The sequence below is a fragment of the Ranitomeya variabilis genome, chromosome 5 (genome assembly GCF_051348905.1).
Source record: "Ranitomeya variabilis isolate aRanVar5 chromosome 5, aRanVar5.hap1, whole genome shotgun sequence".
NCBI classification, from domain to species: domain Eukaryota; kingdom Metazoa; phylum Chordata; class Amphibia; order Anura; family Dendrobatidae; genus Ranitomeya; species Ranitomeya variabilis.
The window spans coordinates 234437725-234448186 of record NC_135236.1 but is presented as its reverse complement, the minus strand read 5'-3'; positions in this window follow the sequence as shown (position 1 = coordinate 234448186).

Below are 10462 nucleotides of genomic sequence, written 5' to 3'. Positions count from 1 at the left end.
TGATGCAGTTTGGCATCAGGGTAATGGGATTAGGACTTGGTGTCAGCAGCTGTCATTGACACCTAGCCCTAGGTTTAGTAATGAAAAGGTGTCAGCCCTACACCCTCATTACTAAGCCGATGAGTAAACACACACATTGTCACCAGCCTATGTAGGAGCGTTAACAGAATGAACATACATAGGTTGCAACCAGACAGCAACTCTTAATTTTAAAGAAAAGAAAATGAAAAAAAAAATTGCGTGGGCTCCCGTGTAATTTTAGTAACCATCAGAGGGAAAGCCGATGACAGAGGGCTGATGCTAATACTCTGGGAAGTAGTCAATAGCCATTCCCAGGCTACTAATATCAGCTCACAGCTGTTTGCTTAGCCTTTACTGGCTAGTTTACAAGGGGACCCCAGAAAAAAAAAATGACATAGTGTCCCCCTATAAATTCTAACCAGCAAAGACTAGGCAGACAGCTTTGGGCTGATATTGATAGCCACCTAGGAAAGGGCCATGGATAATGGCCCCTCCCAGACTAAAAACATCAGCTCTCAGGTGCCCCCCCAGAAAAGGTGCATCTATAAGATGCACCTAATCTGGTGCTTTTCCTTGCTCTTCCCATTTGCCCTGTAGTGTTGGCAAGTGGCGATCATATTTGTGGGGTTGATGTCACCCTTGTATTGTCAGGTGACATCAAGCACACTGGTTAGTAATGGAGAGGCGTCTATTAGACACATCCATTAGTAACTCCAGCATCGGAGCTGATGAACTCCGGTGAACTCTCTCACGCCCAGCTCAGTGATGCACTGCGGGAGCGATTACCTCCTGTCAGTGTATCGCCGGCGGCCGGGTAGAGTGATCACATCTCCCGATGTTACTGTTCTACACATGAGACCGCTGTGGAACACTCAGGATTATGTGGACTACTGCGTACAGGTGAATATATGTTGGTTTATTATTTTACATTTTTTCTAGGAGACGAGGGCTTCGGGGATTTGGTGTTAGGTCAGTATAATGGATTTTTATTTTTATGTGAATGTGTATGTAATTATTTAACTTTTTTTTTAACTGTGAGCACAGGTGCCGGCAGATGAAACTATGTCTCCCATCAGTGGCACCTGCCATCACTGTTATCAGTGACAGCAGATGTAGCCCGATAGGAGCAGTAGTCTCATCAACCCACGCCTGCTGACCTGCGGTAAAAAGTCACAGCTGCGGAGTCTCACTGACATCTGAAAGCATGACCCTTCAGTGCTCTGATCGACAGTCTGCGGTAGCGTTACCACGGGTCACAGATATAGCTGCGGGGTAATGCTGACATCTGACAGCGTTACCCTGCAGCGCTCTGACCAACTGTCTTATCAGCAGTAGCGTTACCGCCGATAACTACCACGCCGGTGTTTCCCACTCTGTCACACAGATGATAGGGTGGGAAACATTCTAGAAAGCTGGTAAAACGCAAAGCAAAAACTCAGCAAATCCGCAAACATTTTTATACCTGTGTTTTTGCTACGGATTTGACTGACTCGAAGTCAATGGGTGAAAAACGCTGCAGAAACGCAAAAAAAATTGACATGCTGCAGAAAAAAACACACTGCAAATACTTAAGGAAAATTACTGATCCTGTGCACAATACTTCAGGATTGTCACTGAATTGCTTGCATAAAGATTCCATAGCGTTTTTGGCCCATTTCCGCACAGAAAAAACAGCAAAAACGCACCGTGTGCACAAAGCCTTAGGATGTCAACCTTCGCGGTCAGGCAGAGACAGACCAGGGTCAAAGAAAGGTTATTCCTAGTCTGATCAAAGACCTGCCAGGTTCAGATATTTGTATTTGACTTCTTGGTTTGTACGTTACCTGTATGAATGTGCTTTGGCAGTTATAACAGCCGTATTGAAATAAAGTAATTCAAGCTTTTTTTTATTCATTAGAAAGTGACCCCACTGAACCACTTACAGACAGACAAGCAAGGCATTGCTATCCCTGATGCATTTAGGCCAATTCTTATGATAGTGTAGCTAATAATAGGTAATGCACTAAAAATAGCAACTGACCCTGCCAGTTCCTGTTCAGACTACAGATCCTCCTGTGTGAGCTGAAATAGCCCTGTCCACAAACTAAATTATGGCAACTAGGACCTATGCTTCCTGAAAGGCCATCGGTCCACCTTAACCCCTTCATGACCTTGCGATTTTCCGTTTTTCCTTGTTCGTTTTTCACTCCCCTCCTTCCCAGAGCCATAACTTTTGTATTTTTCCGTCAATTTGGCCATGTGAGGGCTTATTTTTTGCGGGACGAGTTGTACTTTTGAAAGACATCATTGGTTTTAGCATGTCGTGTACTAGAAAACGGGAAACAAATTCCAAGTGCAGTGAAATTGCAAAAAAAGTGCAATCACACTTGTTTTTTGTTTGGCTTTTTTGCTAGGTTCACTAACTGCTAAAACTGACCTGCCATTATGATTCTCCAGGTCAGTACGAGTTCATAGACACCTAATATGACTAGGTTATTTTTTACCTAAGTGGTGAAAAAAAATTCCAAACTTTGCTTAAAATAAAAATAAAAAATTGTGCCATTTTCCGATACTCGTAGCGACTCCATTTTTCATGATCTGGGGTCGGTTGAGGGCTTATTTTTTGCGAGCCGAGCTGACGTTTTTAATGATAGCATTTCGGTGCAGAAACGTTCTTTTGATCGCCCGTTATTGCATTTTAATGCAATGTCGTGGCGACCAAAAAAACGTAATTCTGGCGTTTCGAATTTTTTTATCGCTACGCCATTTAGCGATCAGGTTAATGCTTTTTTTATTGATAGATCGGGCGATTCTGAACGCGGCGATACCAAATATGTGTAGGTGTGATTTTTTTTTAATTGATTTATTTTGATTGGGGCGAAAGGGGGGCGATTTAAACCTTTATATTTTTTTTATTTTTTTCACATTTTTTTTAACTTTTTTTCTTTACTTTTGCCATGCTTCAATAGCCTCCATGGGAGGCTAGAAGCAGGCACAGCACGATCGCCTCTGCTACATAGCAGTGATCTGCTGTTTGCTGCTATGTAGCAGAAAATCAGGTGTGCTGTGAGCGCCGACCACAGGGTGGCGCTCACAGCTGCCGGAGATCAGTAATCATAGAGGTCTCAAGGATCTCTACGGTTACTATTCTGAAGCATCGCCGACCTCCGATCATGTGACGGGGGTCGGCGATGCCATCATTTGGGATGCAATTCCATTATTTTTAATACTGCACATTTAGCCCTACTACAGCCATTAATCCATTAAAACAAAAAATATATATTGAAATACACTGTAACTTCTTTTTGACCTAAAAATGCAGGGTAAGGTTGTCTTCTCTAGGGGGTGGTCTTCTGAAAGGAGATTTTCAGTATCTAAAATATATGGAGAAACTGAAATCTATGCCAGAAGATCTGGTTTGTATAAGGGAGTTGTATTTTGGAGAGGTCTCACTCTATATTACGGTTATTAGTTTTCCATTGCTTCAATTTACTCGTCTTTGGTTCTTCTGTACAGCATGGATTTAATGATAGCTTTTTGTTGGTCTTTTAATCTCTACCAATCATTTCGTAAGTGCCCAAGTTCATCTTCAGTGACTCAGGACTCTTTTTCCTGTTGTTATTATCTGTAATTTTCTAGAAACTCTGAATGTACTGTAATTGTCTGCACTATTGGGAAAAGCAATGTCTCAAAAATAAAAGTGAAGATCATGTTCTCCGAAATCAGCCTTCTTTTGGTTACCAAGCTATTTCTGAACTAAAGGTGTGCCCTCCAGTATTTAACTGAAACTTTAACTGAAAATCTAATGTGCATGTTGAAAATGTTCATAAAATGTCCATACATACTTATTATTTATAGTCATATGTTTATGTAATGTTAAACATTTTTGTGTCAAAAAGGCAAAGAAATAGAGGAATGATTCCATTACTAACCAGAACATTATATTTAATTATGTTTGCAGTTTTTCAAAGCAAGGAGACCCCCTTCATCAAGCAAGTTTAAATGTCAATGACTCACAGAATATTCCTATAATAAATACCCGACAGTTGCAGTCAACATCATTGGCATCATTAGTTGTTTTTTCTTTATATAAAAAAAAGACAATATCTTCAGAAATGGGTGGGTATGTACTAACTGCACATCATTAAGATATTTTAAAATCATTGTCCAAATGCATCCAATGAAAAGTGCAGACCTGTCACAATAGACACAGTCATGTAAAAAGAGGTAAAGAAAGAACACAAGCCACAATCCATCAAATTGCGGTAAAAATGTGGAGTAATGCCACCAACGTTTAGTGAATTTATGGAAGAAATTACTTTTCTTCTACGCCTGGAAGAAGGAGTATATCAAAAGAGGAGAGCCCTGCATAAATTCTGTAAAATATATTCTGAAAAATATGGGAGGACTGGAAAATTCAGCAAGGCATGGATGTTGTGTCCTTATATGTCTGATTAAGGTCCTTGGAATGATGCATATAAAATTTGTTTGCATAATGTCCTTCCTGTTTCAGGTGAAAACTAAAGAACTTGGATACTTGGGACTTATCTTTCACAATGTTTATTTATGCACATGAGTATACAGATTGCTGTATTCAGCTTAAATATGTTAATTAACATAATAAGATACGAGCTAATTGGTCCGGAAAAAGGAGGGGGCTTGGATGGGTGTTGTCTTTTGTTGTATGTTGCAAAAATTCAATAAAAAGTTATCTGATTTTCAAAGAAAATCTGGAGTATAACACTTTGAAAAGTCACAACAATTTGCAACTTGCGACCTTTGCCATTTTCATGCCAGTTTTAGTCAGGTCCACCAAAATAAGTGTAGCTGGATTGGTAATGATGTTGCAATGCCTGCTCATCTAATTTATGATGAGGTGTGCCATATGTTAAGATTTATAGCGAGATGTTTACCACTTTTAAGACTTGTCTGATTCGCCTGACTAATCAAGTACCTCTGACTCTAAGGCCGGCGTCACACTTGGAGTATAAATATACGGTCCGTTTTTTACAGGCGTAAAACAGAAATGATCCCAAAACAGTGATCCGTATGTCATCCGTAGGCAAGGTGTGGCTGCTTATTTTACGCATGTAAACCTCCGTATGTAATCCGTATGGCATCCGTACTGCGTTTTTTTCACGCAACCTTACAAAATGAATATTTAACAGTTTTGAGGCCTGAAATTAATTTAAATAATCAGCATAAACCTATTTAAGGCCTCTACGACAGCTGAAACCCTCCCATATGGCCATTTTGTTGCTGTGCTTGTGTAGGTGTTGTGGTGGTACTTGGGCAACATGTGTGACCTCCTGCAATTCACACAAACTCAGCAGGTGTTATTTAATTGGGTCTTGTCACACCGCTTTGGGCAGCCATACCCCATGATAGTTGATCCGCGAAGGAGGAGAAGAACAATGAGGGTGCCTCCACTTTTGCGGCTACGCCTCACTAAAGGGCATTTTCACAGGCTCTTTTTAGCTCTGCGGTCACATCCAGACAAATTCTTCCAGTACTGTCGCATGACAATACCCACCTTTGATATCTTGTTGGAGACAGTACGTCCAGGAATAACGTATCAGTATACAAGGATGCGGAAATGCATATCCGCAGAGGATCGTCTTCTCCCTACCTTACGGTATGTATTCACCATCCTCACATACTGTATGTTGATGATGTTTTTTGTACTATTTTGATTTTCATAGCATCATATTTAAATTATAATAATAGATTTTTAATAAATCCTATACAAATATGTAGTAAATGTTAAATGTTAGTAGCCAGTGTAAATTTTGTAAGGTGCACTGGTCTCCTGCCTTTTTATATCCTCATATTACTTTGGTTTACTAGGGTTTTTTCCAAGCATTGTAACATTGCTAATTTTTTTTGTGTGTTGTCAGATTCCTGTCAACTGGATTGTCTTATGCCGGAATATATCTGGAATTTCTGATAGGGCGGTCCACTATTTCCGGCATTGTTTGTAATATAGGTGTTCAAATATGGGACAAACTACATGAACTTGTGATGTCGGAGCCCAAAAGGGAGGATTGGCTGAAAATAGCCCGTGGATTTACTGACTCTTGTGAATTTCCGCACTGTATTGGAGCCCTGGATGGGAAACATATCATGGTGTGTAAGCCGCTGAACTCGGGCACCAATTTTACAATTATAAGCAATTTTTCTCTGTAGTTCTGTTAGCTGGAGTTGACAGTATCTACAGGTTTATAATTGTAGATATTGGGGCTTGTGGGCGAACTGGAGACTCTAGAGTCTTCAATGCATCCATTATGGGTCGGCGGCTATGTGAAAACTTCACAAGAATTCATGAGTGCTCCTCAGCTGACAGTGGTGAAGGCATATTGGCCAATGTGGGTAGGCCTACAATACAAATCCTTCCTCAGTGGCATCCCCTTTCTGGCATAAAAGTTAGGGATATTTTTACTAATTATTTTGTTTCTCCTCAGGGTGCTACTCCCTGGCAAGATAATGCTGTTTCTATGTTGTAATTTTTTTCTTTATATCTATATATATTTTCTGAAAAAATGCATAAATTACTTAATTTACTTAACTATGTGTGTTTTATTGACTTATTTAACAGATGTTTATGAACCTAGTAATTGAGTATGATGTTGTAATGATTGGTCCAACAAACTGAAATTGACTTTTGACTATATATTTTTATTATAGCAAAAGCCTTTTTTTTGTTTAAACACCATATTAATATCATATGTTTTTTTTATATTATAAACTTGACATAACCCATTTTGTTAGAAAAATAGAACAAAGTGCTATCACAGCAGAGTCAAACAAAAACATGGTTAGCACCAAAAAAAATAGAATCGTCAAATAACATTACGCATTACAGATTCCTGTAAGGGTACCTTCACACGAAGCGACGCTGCAGCGACAGCGACAACGATGCTGATCGCTGCAGCGTCGCTGTTTGATCGCTGGGGAGCTGTCACACAGACCGCTCTCCAGCGACCAACGATGCCGAGGTCCCCGGGTAACCAGGGTAAACATCGGGTTACTAAGCGCAGGGCCGCGCTTAGTAACCCGATGTTTACCCTGGTTACCAGCGTAAAAGTAAAAAAACAAACAGTACATACTTACATGCGTCCCCCAGCGTCTGCTTCCTGACACTGACTGAGCTCCGGCCCTAACAGCACAGCGGTGACGTCACCGCTGTGCTTTCACTTTCACTTTAGGTGCCGGCGCTCAGTAAGTGTCAGGAAGCAGAGGCTGGGGGACGCATGTAAGTATGTGCTGTTTGTTTTTTTTACTTTTACGCTGGTAACCAGGGTAAACATCGGGTTACTAAGCGCGGCCCTGCGCTTGGTAACCCGATGTTTACCCTGGTTACCAGTGTAAAACATCGCTGGGTATCGTTGCTTTTGCTTTCAAACACAACGATACACGGCGATCGGACGACCAAATAAAGTTCTGGACTTTATTCAGCGACCAGCGACATCACAGCAGGATCCTGATCGCTGCTGCGTGTCAAACGAAACGATATCGCTAGCCAGGACGCTGCAACGTCACGGATCGCTAGCGATGTCGTTTCGTGTGAAGGTACCTTAAGTTGGTGGAGGTGATAAGGGCAGCTCAGGGTCCTGGTCAGGTGGCCTTTGTTGGGCCAGCTGTTCAAAACAGCTAACATGTCCCAAAAAAATGTGTACTCACCACTGGAGCCCACATCAAAGTGGGGAGTACCGACATCGGCGTACTATTATGCCCGATGTCGGTAAGGGGTTAAAGGCATCCTGACCATATCAAATATTTGTCCTTATGATATTTTTAATGGTTAACCCCTTCACCCCCGGATCTTTTTCCGTGTTTTAGTTTTTCGCTCCCCTCCTTCCCAGAACCATAACTTTTTTATTTTTCCGTCAATATGGCCATGTGAGGGCTTAATTTTTGCAAGACGAGATGTATTTTGAACAATACCATTGGTTTTACCATGCCGTGTAACAGAAAACGGGAAAAAAAATTCCAAGTGTGATGAAATTGCAAAAAAAGTGCAATCTCACACTTGTTTTTTGTTTGGCTTTTTTGCTAGGTTCACCAAATGCTAAAACTGACCTGCCATTATGATTCCCCAGGTCATTACGAGTTCATAGACATCTAACATGTCTAGGTTATTTTTTATCAAAGTGGTGGAAAAAAATTCCAAGGTTTGCAAAAAAAAAAAAAAAAATGTGCGATTTTCCGATACCCGTAGCGTCTCCAATTTACGTGATCTGGGGTCAGGTGAGGGCTTATTTTTTGCGTGCCAAGCTGGCGTTTTTAATGATACCATTTTGGTGCAGATACGTTCTTTTGATCGCCCGTTATTGCATTTTAATGCAATGTCACGGCGATCAAAAAAACATAATTTTGGCGTTTTGATTTGGCGTTTACGCCATTTAGCGGTCAGGTTAATCCTTTGTTTTTATTGATAGATCTGGCGATTCTGAACGCGGCGATAGCAAATATGTGTATTTTTGATTTTTTTTAATTGTTTTATTTTGATTGGGGCGAAAGGGGGATGATGTAAACTTTTATATTTTTTTTATTTTTTTTATATTTTTGAACACTTTTTTTTTTTTAATTTTGGCATGCTTCAATAGCCTCCATAGGAGGCTAGAAGCATGCACTACACGATCGCCTCTGCTACATAGAGGTGAAATACAGATCACCTCTATGTAGTAGAAATGGTCGTGTACTTTGAACGTCGACCACAGGGTGGCGCTCAAAGCATTCGGCCATCAACAACCATAGAGGTCTCAAGGAGACCTCTGGTTGTTATGGCAATGCACTGCTGACCCCCGATCATGTGACGGGGGTCAGCAGTGCGAGTACTTCCGGCCGCGCGGCCGGGAGCGCTAGTTAAATGCCGCTGTCAGCGCTTGACGGCGGCATTTAACTAGTTAATGGGCGCGGGCGGATCGCGATTCCACTCGCGCTCATTGCGCGCACATCTCAGCTGTACAAAACAGCTGACATGTCGCGGCTTTAAGGTGGGCTCAGCGCCGGAGCCCACCTTAAAGCAGGGGATCTGCCAGCTGACGGAATAGGGGTTAACAAAGCCTTCCACACAATTGAGGCCATTTCATCATGCATAGTATAATAATTTTATTTCTTTAGAATCAACATATTGCAATTTAGAGTGTGCATGTACAAAAAATATCAGACTTTACAAAGAGTTACATAATTCATCTATTCAAATAAGACAAGTGAGAAAACCACGAACAAACTTGCAACCTATCAGGAAATGGGAGTGCTACAAAAGGTAAAAAGTGACCATAGGGTATGGTCCATTAATCTTAACCCCTTCACCCCCAAGGGTGGTTTGCACGTTAATGACCGGGCCAATTTTTACAATTCTGACCACTGTCCCTTTATGAGGTTATAACTCTGGAACGCTTCAACGGATCTTGGCGATTCTGACATTGTTTTCTCGTGACATATTGTACTTCATGATAGTGGTAAAATTTATTTGATATTACCTGCGTTTATTTGCAAAAAAAATTGAAATTTGGCGAAAATTTTGAAAATTTTGCAATTTTCCAACTTTGAATTTTTATGCTCTTAAATCACAGAGATATGTCACACAAAATACTTAATAAGTAACATTTCCCACATGTCTACTTTACATCAGCACAATTTTGGAACCAAAATTTTTTTTTGTTAGGGAGTTATAAGGGTTAAAAGTTGACCAGCAATTTCTCATTTTTACAACACCATTTTTTTTAGGGACCACATCTCATTTGAAGTCATTTTGAGGGGTCTATATGATAGAAAATACCCAAGTGTGACACCATTCTAAAAACTGCACCCCTCAAGGTGCTCAAAACCATATTCAAGAAGTTTATTAACCCTTCTGGTGCTTCACAGGAATTTTTGGAATGTTTAAATAAAAATGAACATTTAACTTTTTTTCACAAAAAAATTACTTCAGCTCCAATTTGTTTTATTTTACCAAGGGTAACAGGAGAAAATGGACCCCAAAAGTTGTTGTACAATTTGTCCTGAGTACGCTGATACCCCATATGTGGGGGTAAACCACTGTTTGGGCGCATGACAGAGCTCGGAAGCGAAGGAGCGCCATTTGACTTTTCAATGCAAAATTGACTGGAATTGAGATGGGACGCCATGTTGCGTTTGGGGAGCCCCTGATGTGCCTAATCATTGAAACCCCCCACAAGTGACACCATTTTGGAAAGTAGACCCCCTAAGGAACTTATCTAGAGGTGTGGTGAGCACTTTGACCCACCAAGTGCTTCACAGAAGTTTATAATGCAGAACCGTAAAAATAAAAAATCATATTTTTTCACAAAAATTATCTTTTCACCCCCAATTTTATATTTTCCCAAGGGTAAGAGAAGAAATTGGACCCCAAAAGCTGTTGTACAATTTGTCCTGAGTACGCTGATACCCCATATGTGGGGGTAAACCACTGTTTGGGCGCATGGGAGAGCTCGGA